Genomic DNA, 18,807 nt, shown 5'->3' with positions numbered 1-18,807 from the left:
TCTTAAATAGAGCTGCTAAATAAATTGCTGTACCCACAGTGGAAAACATACTGGCATTATCTAATAATGAATATAACGGTGCAAAAATCCCACCTTATGTGTTTAACAGAAATGTGTTTATATGTATATGTAAATATATAAGTGCATATAAAAATATTACATGTTTTGGAATGGCCAAAACCCAGGAAAAAAAAAAAAACTACATATCTATCAACGCTACAGCAGAAAAACAAATTGTGATTTATTTATACGGGAAATGCTATATATGCACGTGTATATACTTGCATTTATAAAGGATTTTCAAAAAAGGCAAAACTAAGTCACAGTTTTAAAAATCAAAAAAAAAAGAAAGAAAGAAAAAGAAAGAGATAGAGCATAGTGATTGGGTGAGGAGGACAGCAAGGAGTCTTCTTATTACGTTCTTGATCTAGTTAGTGGTTACATGGACATTCTCTTTGAGATAATTCACTGTGCTGTGTGTTCATATTTATGTACTTTTTTTCTACATGGGTTTTATTTCAGTATATTTTTAAAGCCAGAAAAGACACACACAAAAAAGGAGCAATCTGTATTTTTTTACTCTTTTATTTTTTTAAAGATTTTATAATCTATATTTTTTTTTAAATCATGTATAATATAATCTTTAAATCTTGTATTACGGTTCTGCCGAGAAACATAACCAATAGGATGAGTGTGTATAGAGAAAGAATTATCTTTTGGTGATTGGCTCATGTAATTATGAAGGCTGGCGAGTCCAGCGTCCGCAGGGTGGATGCTCCAAAATCTGCAGGGTGTGGGCCGGCAGGCTGGAGGCTGGGAGGAGCTGAGGCTGTGGCTCAGGCCTGAAGACTGTCTGCTGGCCGGGTTGTGGCTTGCCCGGGGAGATTAGATGTTTTGTTTTACTCAGGCCGTCAAGTGATTAGACAAGGCCCACCTGCATGTGGAAAGCAATCTGATTAATGCAAAATCCACAGATTTAGATGTTAAATCTCCAAAAACCTACTCACAGAAACTTCCAGAATCAGGTTAGGCCCCATCTCTAGACCCTAGGGCCCAGGCAGATTGACATATAAAATTATGCATCACATTCCTTGTCTGAGGCACATTCATGTAAAATTCTTCAATTATTAAAGAAATTGGAATTGTTCAACAACATAAATGCTTACTATATGCAAACTGGGACGTGAAAAGCAAGGACCTAAAAGCTGTTGCTTTTGTTCTTTGAACCTCAGGCCTTGGGACGCCAGGTGGCTCAGGGGTTGAGCGTCTGGCTCTGACCCAGGTCGTGACCCCGGGTCCCGGGATCGAGTCCTGCATCAGGCTCCCTGCATGGAGCCTGCTTCTCCCTCTGCCTGTGCCTCTGCCTCTCTCTATGTTTCATGAATAAATAAATAAAATCTTTAAAAAGAATAAATCTCAGTCCTTTGTCACCTAACTTTTTCTTTCCTATTCCTTGAACTCGCCCGAGCCACGAGTCCCGGGGCCAGGCCAAGGGAGCACAGGTGAGTACAGGTGGGTGTACTCTGGGGAGTTGCTTCCAGGCCCCGCCAGGAGTCTTAAGGTCGGATAAGGGAGGGTTTCATGCCCAGCCAGGGAAGCCCGTGCCCCCGGGAAGGCCGAAGTGCCTCCCAAGTCTCGCCGGCTTGGCATTCAGTTGTTATTCACGGTGCCCGTGCCCTGACACAGAGGCTTCTGGCAGTGAAGGGGACAGGCTTACCAGGACTTTTCCCGTAAGTGAATTAGGATTCCAAGGACTTACCTTTCGGTTCAGTTGAACACATCTGTCAGACGGAGTCTTAAATTATTTGGCGAGCTCTGAGGGTAACCTCCTTCGTAGTGACGTTGTTTCAAGATTTATTATGCTGATTAATCCGACTCCCTAAACGGCTTCGTTGTCGTTTCTCTGTGCAGCTGGACTCAGCTGAGAGAACCCCGTGGGTCAGTCGTTCCCATCAGGCGGGTGGTGACGTCCCCCCAGCCCTGGCACTTGGCCGTGCTCCTACTTCTGTCTCCATCACCGTGTGGTTGACGTACCTGGGGAGTCGGGGCTGTGCTGGGAGTCTCCACGGATGACCTGGCCTGTCCCAGGAGGACGCTGGTGACCCCTTCCTCAGCCCATCTTGAGGGATGTGAAGCGACGGCTTGTGCCTTAGAGACTTGCAGGTACATTTTATGACCTCACTTTTCACAAGTCAAGTGGATTTATGAACAGTTAGAGGCTAATGAATACACATCCCAAGATTCTCTCCACCTGCTAGAAGGTGCTCACGGTCACTCCAGCCCTATGATTGTCAAGGTTCTTCTGTGCTTTCTCCAAACCCTTACGCACTTTGCATAGGGGACCCCTCAGAACATACTACGCAAGCACATTATTCTGTTTGGTCACCTCTAATGAGACACCCATCCTTTTATCATCTGTTCTTATCTCCTGCCCTTGTATACACTTTCCTTTACTCGAGGTGAAACTAGTTCATAGACTCGGCTCTCCCAGGGAAAGAAAGAAGAAAATAAGCTGAAATGAACTTATCAGTCAAGTCCAACAAGTGAAATTCATATTTAGCATCATCTGACCTAGTAAAAGGAAGTCGCATAAAGACAAAGGCATAATATACTCCTGACGGGTAGGCCTCTTTCGAGAATCTAGAGTAGTAGTTTTCAAATTTAATGCTAATTTGAAATTTAATTTCAAATTTAGGTGCTAATTTAGTCTGCAACCTCCATGTGATGGCCCTCGGGTATCTTCCTTAAATATACATTTCCGGACCTGGATTTGCAAATCGGGAGGATGTGGGAAAAGAGTGACGAAGGCGAGGGGTCTATATGTCCGTTCATAATTCTTTCTACTTCTTAACAATCACTGCTCTAGAAGTTTTGACAAGTGGGCAGTTTTTTTTTGTTTTGTTTTGTGTCGTCTTGTTTTTTTTAAGTAAAAAGAGAAAGGGTAATATCTATAAAACAAGGGTCTTCCTATCACGTTCGACGTCAGTGTCTTTTCAAACGAAGAATTATGAGAGGTCCCGCACAAAAACTAGCTGAGAAAACCTTTATAAGTCCGTTAAATCGAAAAGTCTAGGTCTAGAGAAAGTTTCCCACCTGGGCACTATTTCCACTCAATTCTTCGTGACCCCCAGGGGGCTGGTCTACGTGTCCCACAGCATCTCCGACCTCTACCCTCCGCCCCATTGGTGGTGATCAACTGCCCCCACGTCTAAAACTGCTCCCACCCTAGTCGAGAAACTAGTCCAGGGAAATGTTTACGGAAAACACATTTTTTGTTGTCTATTACTTACGGTACTTCATATTTTGATGGCAGTGAAACCTGGGTAGTTTGAAGAATATTTACCGTTGATGCAGTTTGTATTTCTAGCTTTGATGATAGTCAACCTACAAAAGTTGGTCTACTTCTGACAAATCAGCTTTTACTGAAAAGACTCATTCTTTGCCGCTTCCCTGTTTTATTCATCACCTTTTTATTTTACCCAAGCCACTTTCCTGCCCTTCAGTAGTATTTTTTAATGGTAAATTGAGAGATAACCTTTTCTCATGGGCAGAAGTGGGTATCGTGTGTAGAGAGTCAAACTATTCACAGAAAACTTCACAGCAGACTATTTTTATTCGGTATGGATGCTTTTTGTCCTTTTTTTTTTTTAAGCATGATGCTGTGTAACTTTCATTAGCTACCTTGCTCATAAATTATTAACTGAGTGTAAACACTGGCAAGCAAAGTCTAGTAATTTTGCATAAAATCCCTAGTCTTCCATTAACTTAATTTCTTGATTCCTCATCTTGGTAAAGCATCCCGCTGAATGCCACATCGGGGTGTTCTCCAGTGTTTGTGGCTCGCGTGACCAAGAGTTCCCAAGGTCGTGCCACTCTCAGTCCCAACGGGAGCTTTGCTCTTCTTGTGATCGGCGCAGACAACTCCCCGTTGACATCACTGGAAGTCACACCGAGGACTATGAGGAGCATATGATATGGCCTTGCTACCGTGTCCTTAGGGTCATGATGAAAAACAAGCCCAGAACACATCAAAATCGTGCCACACTGTCAGGAAAATTCTAATCAGTGTAAGCTCAGCAGCTTTATTCTCTAGAAACAGTGTTCGTCTGTAGAGAGCCTCCTACGTGGGCATAAAAATGGAAAACAGAATGTGCATCCCCTTAGCTGGAGTCCTAGACCGTTTAGTGGTTTTCTTGAAACTACTTTCTAATCAATCCCCATTAAGCACTTTATTCAATTTCCACTAAAATAGATTTAAATTTAAAGTAGTTTTATGTGCAAAAAAATAATATGTTTGATGGTATCTTTAGAATGATAGTTTTTGTTTGTTTTGTTTGTTTTTTTTAATTAAAAGAAGCCCCGAGTAGTAGCAGATTTTGTTTGTATAAGGTTCTAGAAATCACAAGAGGGCACTCTTACTAAATACATCAGGAGAAAGGGCAATGATTTAAGCGTCTGACTCTTTAAAAAAAGGAATTTTTTTAAAGATATAGGAGTCCTACTCTTATACATCTAACAGTAGTTTTCGATGCTAAATTTAGAATATTACAAACATGTGACCCTATCCATAAGAAGACGGGATGAGCACTGGGTGTTATTCTGTATGTTGGCAAATTGAACACCAATAAAAATAAATTTATTATTAAAAAAAAAAGAAGCACATTTTTTGCAAAGGGGATTAAGATTACACTTATCTTGAGCATTGAGTAATGCATGGAACTGTTAAATCGCTATATTGTACACCTGAACCTATTGTAGCACTATCAGTTAACTATCTGGAATTAAAATACAAAAAGGTACTTTTTGCATCAAAAGTTAAGTGAATTGGATTTGTTTAAAATTGTAATACAACAAAGATACTTTTAAAAATGAGTAAGTAGGGATCCCTGGGTGGCGCAGCGGTTTGGTGCCTGCCTTTGGCCCAGGGCACAATCCTGGAGACCCGGGATCGGATCTCACATCGGGCTCCTGGTGCATGGAGCCTGCTTCTCCCTCTGCCTCTCTCTCTCTCTCTCTCTCTCTCTCTCTCTGTGACTATCATAAATAAATAAAAATTAAAAAAAAAATGAGTAAGTATTCTGACTGAAAACGGAAGTGTTAGAATGTTTCTTTCCACTTGTTTTTTGAGGCATGGATTTTAATATATCCTGCATTACAATGAAATTATATTATCCTCCCCACATGATGATAATGCTATCCTGAGTAATTTGGGGACGATGATATTTGAAAATGAATAATGCACCAATAATATGACCATTATGACCAAAATTGGAACTGGAAATATTAGATAGTAGGAATGGAAATAAACTATGTGGACCACAAAAGTACAAAACCAGCATTACGCTAAGTAGGAACAGGGACGCCTGAGGGGGCTCAGCAGTTGAGCTGTGCTTTTGGTCCAGGGCGTGACCCCGGGGTCCCGGCATCGAGGCCCACCATCGGGGTCCCCACAGGGAGCCTGCTTCTCCCTCTGCCTGTGTCTCTGCCTTTCTCTTTCTGTGTCTCATGAATAAATAAATAAATAAAATCCTTTAAAAATTATTAGAAATATAATCTATTCCTTTGACCAACAGGAGTAAAAATAAAAGTAGAAAAAAAATCTTCAAAACAACTCTAACAATTATGATTTCATTACTCTCCATGTGAAGAGGATAAGAGCAGCTCAAGATGAACAATAAACATCACATCCATTGATGTAGTATTATCATGCAATTTAAGACCATTTACTTAGACTTCAAATGTTTCAAATAAAAGATTCTGATTAAAGTTAATCCAATAGATGAAAAAAAATATGGATCATAACTATGATCATATTTTTCCAAAGAAAATATCAGTAATACATAAGTAAGAACATAGTTAGAATTTGCTGGAACTAGCAAAAAGAACCCTAAAAATTGGAAAACTTAGTTATATTTTTGGCTATGTCATTTTACTAGTTATACGGTTGTGGGTGGGTAAATTAATCCCTGGGGTTCTTCGTTATTCTATTGCAAAATTTTAAAAAAATTAATTAACTTGTAAGATCCTTCGATCTCGAATAACTATGATTTTAATAATTACTTTTGATCATATTTTTATCCAATATAATAAGCATTCAGTTGTAGTTTGTTCAAGTACTTAAGGATCAAAAGAGTTGATAAATGAAGTAAAGAACTTAGTCACCAAGTTCTCAAACATTAGGGTACATGGTGACACATATTCTAAGATTGCAAGGGCTCTATGTCAAAATTTAAGTAAAAATTATTATAATGTTTATGTTACATTGTAGTTTATGGTTTCTTCCTGTTATATGGAGATTTGCCTTTTAGAATTTAGGCCAAACACTGAGGGGGGCACTTGATGGGATAAGCACTGGGTGTTATGCTATATGTTGGCAAATTGAACTCCAATAAAAAAATAAATAAAAAAAATAGAATTTAGGCCAAATATCGTCATACCTTGGTTGCAGTTTTAGACATAAATTTCTGTTATACAGACTTTTGTTTAAATGTCACCATTTAAATAAAAAAAAAAAAAAAAAAAAAAAAGGGATCCCTGGGTGGCGCAGCGGTTTGGCGCCTGCCTTTGGCCCAGGGCGCGATCCTGGAGACCCGGGATCGAATCCCACGTCAGGCTCCCGGTGCATGGAGCCTGCTTCTCCCTCTGCCTGTGTCTCTGCCTCTCTCTCTCTTTCTCTCTCTCTGTGACTATCATAAATAAATAAAAATTTAAAAAAAAAAATAAATGTCACCATTAACTCTGACAATAAGCACTAGTTTTGACACTGGATTTAATCATCAAATTTCAACAATATTTGATGAGCTTCCCTTCCCCAGAAGTGAGGTCACCTGTCAAAGGCCTACCACTCATTTTAGGTACAGGCTTGGAATTGGAACTCAGGTTTTCTCAAATCCCGGTGACTTTTTACCACAATGTCATAACTACCAAAACTATGCTTCTGTGCATGTGACCTCGATTCTCAGGCTTCAGAATGACGCTAAATCTTAAACCTTAAGTTTTAAGATAGTAGATACTTGAAATGGTTATGCTTATCGTGATTCGCTTCTAGCAAAATAAATTTCACTTTAATTGCCAAGATTTTTTAAAAGAAAACTGCACCCTCTGAAGAGAAAATCCAAGTTCCTTGTCAACGCATTTTAAGAGTACCACTATAGAATAGATCTACCTCAGAGTGAAAACCATTCTCTGTTTTGATGTTTTGAAAAAAAAAGTGTGATAGTAACACTTACAAATGGAAGGTAAAAGCAAACAAGATGACTGGAGAAGTGTTTACAAGCTCAAGGCATTAGGAAGCAACAAGCCATTGTTCTTCATGATACGATCTATCGATTCATATCTGAAATTCTGAGTAATGCACAGGTGCCAGGAATGATAAATTACGCTGAGAAAAATGTGATTTATATAACTGTACAGTCTTTGTATAATATATCAAGATTTGAGCCTGAAGCATCTTCCTTTCTTTTTTCTTCTTCCTTTCTTTTACCTTCAGCTCCTTCTTTATGTATCCTCTTATAGGCCGTCCTTCTCATTACCCTTCCCAATCCCTTTTCCTAAAAAAAAAATATATATATATATATATTTTATATATATTTTTATATATATATGTATACTATATATATATATATTTGTTAAGAAGATAATTGTCTAAAAAGGTTTTTTTTTCACATTGTTACAGAGCTGCAACATTTAGGAGAGTGTTTTTTAGAAATGCTAATGGAAAAATGCATGTATTTCTGTTTCCTATGTTTCCTTCCTCCCTGAGGATTCATTCAAAAATTAGTGATGGGTTAAATCAAACTAGATTTTTATGTCAATGAATGTAACATCTGGCTGAGTTCTTTTCCAGCACAACTTCTGTGCAGGTAGGTGATTTGCCATCTTTCTTTATATTGTTATCTTTTTTTCCTTTTAGTAAGCAATAATACCCTATAGAAAAAAATCCCAACACATAGAAAATCAGAAAGAAAAAAATGTTCATATTACTACTATTGTTTTACTTATGATTTTCTTTGTTCTTTCATTCGCTTTATCTTCATATTAATTTTGATAAGCTTGGAATCATGCAGCTTATACAGTTTCTTTGTTAATGCTATTGTTTTTGTATCATTTTTTTCGAAATATGTCTCATATTCTTTTATGATCTTCGGATATATTTGCAACTGTTGCATAATATCCCATTGGTTAATTATCTGGTACTATCATGATAATTTTCAATTAGTTGCTATCATTGTATAGTGATAAGTCTATTTTATCTGAAGTACAGGTATTGCTCATACTATTATTGACTAGGGTTTTCCACCCAGTAATAGCTATAAATGATAGTGTAATAAATACTTTCAAGTGAAATATTTTGTCACTGTTGCTGTTTTACTTCCTCTTGGTAGACTCCCACAAATGAAGTCATTGTCGCAAAGATAGTTGATAATCTATTTGATGTCATTTTCCAGAGAAAGCCAACTAGCACCAAAAGAAGCATCATTTTTAGATCAAAGTTCACTGCAGAAGAGATCTATGTTCTAATTCATTAAGAAATTCTTGATATTAACAAAAGAGTAAGGAAATCCTATTCCTATGTTAACAACTATGTCCTTATTGATTAGATGCCCATTTGAGGATTTTTTTTTCCACTCAATTAATGTATCACATTTATAATGTCATCAGGGGATGATTTCAAGAGTACTTTTTTCAGTGATACTACACCTATTTATATAAACTTAGAAAGAGCACTACCTCAGGAGAGCATAGTGAACTGCCTGTAGTAAAGGACTTTGATTTTGCTGTATCCCTTGTATGGACACTTTGGCCTTTCCTACTGTCCACTTTGGGGTGACCCATATTGACTGAAGTTCCAAGCTGACCTATATCATAAATTGAGTTTGTATAAATGTTACCCAAAATGGCTTGAGGATCCCCATCCTTTTGTATACCATCATCGCGCTTTTACTTTTCTAAGGGACATATTTAGTTCCACAATTTGGTGTCAAACACAGGGGATCAAGGATACACAATTAATAAAGAATCTCCCTGCCCTGTAGCAGTTTAGGTTCCAGAGGGGAATGAGACAGACGAAAAAGCAACAACAACAACAAAATGATGGTTTCCTGTATAATGAGCACTGGGAACATAAGAAACAAGGGTAGTCACCAAAAGGACCTCGGGAGATTTCCGAGGCATTTGAAAGATGATTGGAGGTTTGAGGGGAACTGTCCAGGAAGAGGAAATGGTGTGTGTTCATGTAAGGAAAACTTTACACATGGATCGTGAACATTCGGGGGGGGGGGAGAGGCATGTGAAGGTGTAGTAAACTGTGTAAACGGCCACAGAGGTGTCAGGGATGAAGACGGAATGTCATGTGTGACCTAGGGAGGGACCAGCCGCGTGGTATGGGCAGAGGCCAGATTGGGTTTGCCTAGAGCAGCGAATGCTGTGTGGAAACTAGAGAGAGTGAAATGACACGAAAGTCATAGATTAACATGTAGACGGTGAACACGACTAAGAGAGGTTGGTTTTGCTCTTTATTCTCTTTAGTAACTCCCATTTATTGGTCGTTTTGTCAGTACCTAAATACTAGAAACATAGGAGGGAAGAGTAACTCTACCATCCAGTTTCTCTCTTCCCATTGGGGGTTTGGGGTTAGCGACGACCAACATTTACAAAACAAGACAATCTTAAGTACAGCTGGATTCAGCACAGAAACCAAGGAAGCTCATATGAGAGCGAGCCACTGGGAAGAGCTGCTTGGGCAGGGGAGCCCTGCAAGACTCCACGTAGAAGTGATATTTATGTTGGAAATTCAATGTTTAGAAGGGGGCAGCCCTGAAAAGATTTGGTGCAGGAGGATTCTGAGAGTGACAAGCGTGAAGGCCTTGGAACCATACGGGCATCGCATGCTGCAAGGGCAGAAATTAGGATGATGTGCAGTGAATGGCGGGAAAAAGGAAGAGATGGGAGAGGAAAAGGAGATGGGCAGGCACGTACCAGACGGCCATATGGAGAGGAGAGGGTTGCTTCCAGTCACCTATTAAAGAGTCTTACGTGGGCAAGGGACATGATACACGCTTCAGGAAAACTGCTGGGCCCGCCGCTGGCTTTCAGAGAGAGGAGACAAGAGGAGGATGATGAGGGGAACCAGGGGGAGCTCAGATTGCTGCTGAGTCAAGCTGTTGCGCTGGGAGAGGGCCGCGATCTTTGGACAGTGGCGGCCTTTTCTGAGGGTATTCCGGGCCCTGAGCTTGTGCAGGCTGCTTGTGCAAGCTTATTAGCCTCCATTTCCTTACCTTTGTAATGGGCTAATAGAAGCAATTTTCCTACTTCTCACCGGTTTGTTGTGTGGATTAAATAGGGACACATCTATGGGAAGGCCTTGAGTAAGCTATAAAGCATCCGTCTAGTGTTTTTATGGTCTGTTCTGTTAAACTGTCGTTTGGCGAGAACATCTGCTTCCTCAGAATTGATTCCGCCATTGAAAAGGCTAAAAAGAAATATCACATACAACAGTTTGCTCGCTGAAGCCCACCGAAAGCGCATACATTTTTGTGAAATAAGACTTCTTGGTACTGTTTGTGACGTTTAGTGACTTTTCCGAAATCCCACAGCTATTCAGTAGCAGACTCTCTGCTAGCTGATTTATCATGCTCAAATGTATACTCTTTGCTTCAATACTCAGAGACCAAATATTAACATTCCAGCCAGAAGAATTTAATAATAAGAGATCACGTGACATATTTAATATGATTAATTAAATACATTAATTAAGTCAGGAAACATGTCTTTCTATCATCGATCTATCTATCTATCATCTATCATCGATCTATCTTTGTCATAATCATTCTGATTAGGTCCAAAAGGACCCAGATTGGCTGAACCACAAGTTACAGACACATTATGAAAAATATTCAAGTTTCTTGATGTTCTCACTAATATTGTCTCTATGGCTACTTCAAACAAATTTCACTTTCAAATTAAATAATACTCAAAGCCACCAAGTCACTAATGATATGGTCGACTTTTTATATATTCTAAGGAAAGTTTTAACAACTAAAAGACACTGAATTTTATTAATCTGACATTCTTCATTTGTTTGGCCCATTATATGTAAGCCTGAGTGTCCCATTGTGATATTTAGTTGATTTCTTGACCTGTAAGTTTCTAGTCAATTCTAAACTTACCATATCGCTTCATTCCATTTGTGGTCAGATTATTTTCTTTTATTGAAATTTTTTAGACTCGAATAATTTTGAATATTTTAGACTGCACAAAAATTGGTCAGTAAATCTACAAGATTACATACTACATGGAGTGAATCTGTTGTTTTGGAATGAACCAAACTTGAAATGTATTTAAAAGTTGGATACCATCTATATGCCAGGGAAAGTCCTCGTAGACGTGAGACTAAATTTCTAGTTGTAGGGGACTAAAAGAAGCAGTAAGTATAATGTCAAATATATTAGAAAAAAATAAACTCTATAGCAAAAGTAGAGCAGGGTAAGGATTTGTACATCTATTTCAATCATTTTTTTTTTTTCTCTACTAATCCACTTTTACTGAATTGGCAAGCTCAACATCAAACTCTGCATTTACAGTTCCATTTTGGTGTTCAGCCCAGACTGGCAAGGATTTCTCAATTCCATTTCCTAATTCCTGTGGGAAAGAGTCTGATTGCTACAGCTCAAGTCAGGGTTCCCGTCAACTATGGAGCAGAGCCAAGACATGTCCTATAAAGCTACAGCTAGAGTCTCATCCTCGTGTTTAGAGAAGTTCTCATAGCAGAGGGATGTGGCCTAGACACAGACAATATATTGTTTTTTTTGTTTGTTTGTTTGTTTTTTGTTGTTGTTGTTTTTTACATTGTTTTTTTTTTTTTTTTAATCCTCCAGTTCACAATCATGGAATGGCTTCCATTCTCAGAGGATTCATTTAGTATTATGAGTTAGAGGCAGGTTGGCCAGTTTGATAGGACAGTTACCCTCACACGCTTCTTTCTTTCAGGAATGAATATCTTCTCCAGAAATGTTCCCTCAGACTTGTAAGATCTCATCAGTCAGGACTAGGTCACCTGGTTTGAAAAGTTAGCATCTGGCATTTTGATGCATTTATTTGGGTGACAGGCCATCCCCAGTGAGGGAAAAGTGATAGAAGATTTGGGCAGCCGACTATTTTCAGATTACCAAGTGTTTTGATACTCTACCAATATTCCTTATCTTAGATGCATTTTATTTGTTCTTTACTCATGAACTCTTATAAAGATCAAAAAGAAATGGAATTTCTATGATATTTTATAAGGAAAACTGGGTTAGTTAAAATTTCCAAGAAACATAAGGAAGTTTGCTGCTTAAATATTACAAATAACCCGAAAATAATCCATGTATCTTACTGAAAACATATATGAAAAAGCCCATGATTAAAAATCTGTAATTAGATAAATGATTACCAATCATCTTACTAATGGTAGCTCATTTAAAATATCTAAATTCATGTGTACATTAATAGTACATTATTTTTTTTCATTTTAATTCCAATATGGTTAACATACAGACTTATATTAGTTTCAAGTCTACAATCCAGTGATTCAACAATTGTATACAATACTCAGTGCTCATTAAGGTAAGTGCACGTTTAACCCTTCACCTATTTTATCCATCATCTCACACACCTCCCTGTGGCAACCATCAGTTTGTTCTCTATAGTTAAGAGTCTGGGTTTGGGTTTTTTGTTTTGTTTTGTTTTTGTTTTTGTTTTTGTTTTGTTTTGGTCTCTCTTCTTTTTTCTCTTTCTTATTTGTTTTGTGTCATAAATTCCATCTATGAGTGAGATCATATGGTATTTGTGTTTCTCTGACTGATTTATTTTGTTTCACCCATCCATGCTGTTACAAATGGCAAGATTTTATTATCTTTATGGATGAGACTATTATATATTTTATATATATTATATATTATGTAAATATAATCTCACATCTTTCTTTTAACTCCATTTAGCCATCAGTGGACACATGAACTACTTCCATAATTTGACTATTGTAACTAATGCTACAATAAACATAGGATGCATATATCCTTTTATAGTTTTTTTAAGTGTTCATTTAAATCCCAGTTAATTAACATATAGTGTGATATTAGTTTCAGGAGTAGAATTCAGAGATTCATCACTTGCATGTAACACTGAGTGCTCATCACGGGTGACTTCCTTAATACCTATCACCCATTTAGCCCACCCCCCTGCCCATTTCCGCTCAAGCAGCTCTCAGTTTGTTCTCTATAGTTAAGAGTCTGTTTTATGGTTTGCCTCTCTTTTTCTCCCATGTTCATCTGTTTTGTTTCCTAAATTCCACATATGAGTGAAATCATTTTGTATTTGTCTTTTCTCTGACTTATTACACTCAGCATGATACACTCTAGTTCCATCCATATCTTTGCAAATTATTTTCTGTGGCTGAATAATATTACTGTGTGTGTATATGTGTGTGTATCACAACTTTATCCATTTTTTTTCTTCATCCATTTTTTAAAAGATTTTATTTATTTATCCATAAGAGACACAGAGAGAGAGGCAGAGACACAGGCAGAGGGAAAAGCAGGCTCCATGCAGGGAGCCCGACGTGGGACTCGATCCCAGGACCTTGGGGTCACGCCCTGGGCTGGGCTGAAGGCAGACACTAAACTGCTGAGCCACCCCGGGATCCCACAACTTCTTTATCCATGAATCAGTTGATGGACATTTGGACTCTTTACATTACTTGGCTATTGTTGATAATGCTGCTATAAACTTCAGGTGCATGTGTTCCTTTGCGTCAGTATTTTTTGTATCTTTTGGGTAAATACCTTGTAATGAAATTGCTAGATCATGGGGTAGTTCTGTTTTTTAAATTTTGGGGGAAATTCCATACGGTTTTCCACAGCGGCTGCACCAGTTTGCATTCCCACCAACAGTGCTCCTTTTCTGTGTTCCTTTTCTTCCACATCTTTGTCAACTCTTGTTTTTTTGTGCTTTTGATCGTATCCTTTCTGAGAGGTGTGAAGTGATATTCTCATCGTGGCTTTGATTTGCATTTCTCAGACAATGCGTGATGTTAAGAACCTTTTCACGTGTCTGTGGGCCATCTTTATGTCTCCTTGGAGAAATGTCTATTTATACCTTCTGCCCATTTTTAAATTGGATTATTTGAGGTTTTGGTGTTGAGTTCTGTAAGTTCTAATAGAGCCCACCTTAAGTGAGCCAATGTCTATTTTGACCTATCTCTAAGGCAAACACTCAGAGTCTGTTAAGAAAATTAGAAGTGTTTATATAATGAATTTGTCTTGTATTGACAATAGAACAAAGCTCAAGTCATTCATGTAAAGATAAATGTTTTGTTCTCCATTCTTTGTGAAGCACAGGAACATGCTTCCTATAATAAAGACTAAAGAAGACAGTAATCATGTTATTCATTCTTTCATTTAATAAATAGTTTGACTGGCAGATACTATTCTGAAGCTTAGCATACAATGTTAAGTTATTCATGTATTCTGGGTCAGGGATTACGGTCTTCTGATAAATATAGTGACATGAAAAAGTAATTAAAATGAACCATAAAAGCTCAGAAAGAAACATGAACACAAGACAATATATTCTGGAAGCACAGAGGAAGAGTATTTAGATTTGCATAGAGGAATAGAGGAAGTTTCCAGAGAAAGGGGCCTCTAAGACGGTCAAATGAAAATTATTTTCCCAGGCAGTACAAAAGGAAGGGTCTTCAATGGGAAAGAATCAACATGCACAAAAGCATAGAGAGAACTGAGTGTTCAGGAATACTTTAACCTAAGTACACGACTGGCAGGCAGATGAAACCAGCAGTCCAGGTGCATGGCAAGATATCCTGGATGCATGTGAGCAGCCTACTGTGAAGTTGAAGGGTACAGAGTTTATTTTGTAAGCCAGGGGAAATCTGCAAAGTCACCGGAAGTGTTGAAAAAGGGATGGTATGAACCAATTTAATTTCTAAGTTATCATCCTTACAACCTCAATGAGGTACCCTTGAACACCCACCACATGCCAAAGACTAAAAGGACTAATGACATGAAAAGGTGTCAAGGAGAAAAAAAAAGAAAAAGAAAAGAAAAGAAAAGAAAAGAAAAGGAAAGGAAAGAAAAGAAAAGAAAAAAAGAAAAGAAAAGAAAAAAGAAAAGACAAGAAGAGAAAAGAAAAAAAGAAAAGAAAAGAAAAGAAAGAAAAGAAAAGAAAAGAAGAGAATAAAAGAAAAGAAAAGAAAAGAAAAGAAAAGAAAAGAAAAGAAAAGGTGTCAAGGATATGGAGCAACTGGTGCACCCAAACAATTCTGGTGCAAGTGTCAAGTGTACAGTCACTCTGGGAGAGTTTAGCAGCTTTTGACAATGTTAAAAATATATAAATGATCCAGGAATTTACCCCAAGAGAAATGTCAATATATGATCACAAAAAAAAAAAAAGAAAAAAGTTGCACAAGAATTTTCACGATGATTTTATTCACAATAGCCAAAATATGGAATTAACCCAAATGTCTATCATCAAAAGAGCAGATAAACAAATTGGGAAGTATTCTTAAGGAATATTACTCACTAATAAAAAGTAATAACCTACTTTTAAATACAACGACATGAATGAATCTCCAAACTATTACGCTGAGCAAAACAACCACAGAAAAATACCTACGACCTGAAGCCATTTATATGAAGTTAAGAAAAAAGCCAAGCAAAATCTCTTATTGTATAAACCACAATAGTGATTTCCAGGAGGGATAGGATTGACTAGGCTTGGGCTTGAGGAAATTTGCTGAAGAGATTAAAATTTTCTAAATCTTGATTAGCATCATGGTTACACAGAATATGTATTTTTAAAAACTCATTGGATATTGAAGATTAACTGATTATCCTTAAAAGTTGTCAGTTGAGGTAAATTTTATCTCAATTACTGAAAAGGGGCAGCTTTGGTAGCAATATGGAGGTGAACTACAAAGGGAAGAGGTTGATAGCAAAAATACCTCTGAGAATGATGTCTTATTATAGGTAAAGGTCAGCATTTGAATGAAAACAGTGCCCGTGATGACACCTAAGAGAGCAGATTTCATGAACAAGAGGAACTTCAGAGGAAGATATGACTGTGTTCACAATATGATGATGCTGAGAGTCGTGGGTAGAGAAAAAAGGAAAATAAAGAATAGATATATGTTGATGTCATTGTGAAAAATATACATATTGAAGGACAGAAGACCCAGTAGACCTAACACAATATTGAAGGATAAAGTCAGCCCAGAGTGTAAGACTTACTACAGTAATTTGGGCAGTGTGTGATATTGGTGAAAATAAAATACACAAATAGATCAATGGAGCAGAATAGAAAACCCAGAATGAACAATGTAATAAAGTGATCTTCAACAAAGGAGCAACGGCAATTGAATACAGAAAGGGTAGTTCTGTTTTTCTGTTTTGTTTTGTGTTTTTCTTTCTTTCTTTCTTTCTTTGTTTCTTTCTTTCTTTCTCTCTTTCTTCCTTTTTTTCTTTCTTCTTTCTTTCTTTTCTTTCTTTTTTTTTTTTTTTTTTGGTGTTGTTGTTCTTGTTGTTCTTGTTCCCAACAAATGATGTTGGAACAACCAGGAAAACCATGTGATAAATAAATAAATAAATAAATAAATAAATAAATAAATAAATTCTAGACACAGATCCTAGAACTTTCACAAAAACAAATAAAAATAGATTATAGGGCTACAATGTAGAATGCCGAACTATAAAATTCCTAGCAGATAACGTAGGAGAAAATGTACTTGACCTTGGGTTTTGCGATGGCTTAGACACAATACCAAAAGCATGGTTCTTGAAAATTAAGGAAACTAGGAAAGGTTGGTCAGAGGACAAATGAAAACAAATGATTTCAGTTTTATATAGATTGTGTAGTCACATATTTGATATTCAGGTGGAGAAATATAACGTCAATGAATATATCTAAGATTGACTACCAAATGGGTATACATGTGTGTAAAGGAAGAACATGAATACAGTCTACTTCAGAAATCTCAGAAATATCAGGTGCAGGAGCCAGAAAAAAAAGCTGATGAAGGAGTAGTTTAGTAGAGAGGGGAAGAAACAGGATAAGGGTTGGTTTTATGTGAGCCAAGGTTGAGTATGTTCTGTTGTGTCACATTATGCAGGAAGATACAGCAGTTTATGATTACAAGGAAACAATGTGAAATCTGGCTCTTTTTAGTAAAGTTTGTAGGACGTAGGAAGGTTTGCAGTGAGTTGAATAAAGAAAAGGATTCGAGAAATAAAGTCATAAATTCAGAGCGATAACTGAGAAGTCTGATGAGGATAAAGAGGAAAGGCCAGCCACCATTAAGAGTGTTTCAAGGCAGCTTTCTTGACTTTATAGGTCTTAAAATGGGCGATTCAGGTCTTCGATGAAGTTTTGTTGTTGTTGCTGTCGCTGACACGTTATGAAGCCGGTTAACAGTATCCCGGTGAGCTTGAAACCTACACATAACATGTAATAAGCGCATGTAATATTCAATGCAAACAGGAGACCCCTCCAGCATATCTTCAGCAACAACTGATTTAATATTTTCAATGATGTTTAATTTTCTACCTGGGATATTAAAACAGAGTCCTCTGGAAAATTAATGATAGTTTTACAGAGCTTCTTGTTTGACCTCCTATCTATGCCTTATTTAAAACATTTAAGATAAAGTGTCATTCTGAAAGCTATAGCTGGCATTTTAAAACAATGTATGGGTTGCCACAAAGGCATTTATTTTACTAAAAGTTGATTTCCTAAAATGAACAGGATGACCAAGTAGACCATAATAACTGTGATCAACATTCAGGTAATTTGAATGGTCTATCACACTGCTTTTGTTTAGCATATTTACGTTACTCTCAACACACTCATCAAAGTAATAGGAATAATTGTTTTATTACAGAGATGATTTAATGAATAACAATTAGTCTTTTAGAAATACTTAGAGCAAGTAAAATTTTGGGTTATTTAATTTTCTGAAGTGATTTTGGTTGTAATGATAGATTTCAGGCCTGGATCTATATTCCCAAACAACTTATTTTCAAAAAAAAAAAAAAAATTTATTTTAGTCTAAGTGGGCATTCCATTCAGTTTTTTTTTTTTTACTGATTTTTAAATATTTTAAACATTTAAATATTTAAATATTTTTAAATATTTTATTTGTTTATTTGAAAAAGAGAGAGCGTGAGTGAGAAAGAGAGAGAGAGAGAGAAGAGGAGGAGCAAGGGGGAAGGGCAGATGGAGAAGTAGACTCCATGCTGAATAGGGACCCAGACATGGGGTGATCCCGTGACCTAGGTAGGTCATGACCTGAGCTGAAGGCAGATGCTTAACCAACTGAACCACCCAGGTGCCCTTTTTACTGAAAATTTTTAAATATTGAAATATATTGTATATGGTATTAAAACAAATGTGAGTCCTCAAACATTCATACTTTTTAGTTGTGAATATACATAAATAGTGCAGTACGTAAAAAATATTGCCCCTCCCCTCAAAACGGTCAATTTGTATTGCTCTTTTGAGCATAAAGATTAAGCTTCATCATATCTTCAGCAAATAAACTCTCAAGAAGGTCATGGCATTATTTATATTTTCTATTTGGAACAGTTAAATCCCATAAGAAGACTTTAGAAATTACTAAGTATTCTATGATGATAAGATCTCTATCAATGAAATGCTTATCAGGTTGCTATGATCAATGTAATTAAATTAAGAACCTTGTTTGGCATAAAAATAGATTACTACAGGATAATGATTAATAATCTCAGAAAATTCCGAACCTTT

This window comes from Vulpes vulpes, chromosome 10, assembly GCF_048418805.1.
Source record: "Vulpes vulpes isolate BD-2025 chromosome 10, VulVul3, whole genome shotgun sequence".
Lineage (NCBI taxonomy): Eukaryota > Metazoa > Chordata > Mammalia > Carnivora > Canidae > Vulpes > Vulpes vulpes.
This window is presented reverse-complemented; position numbering follows the sequence as displayed.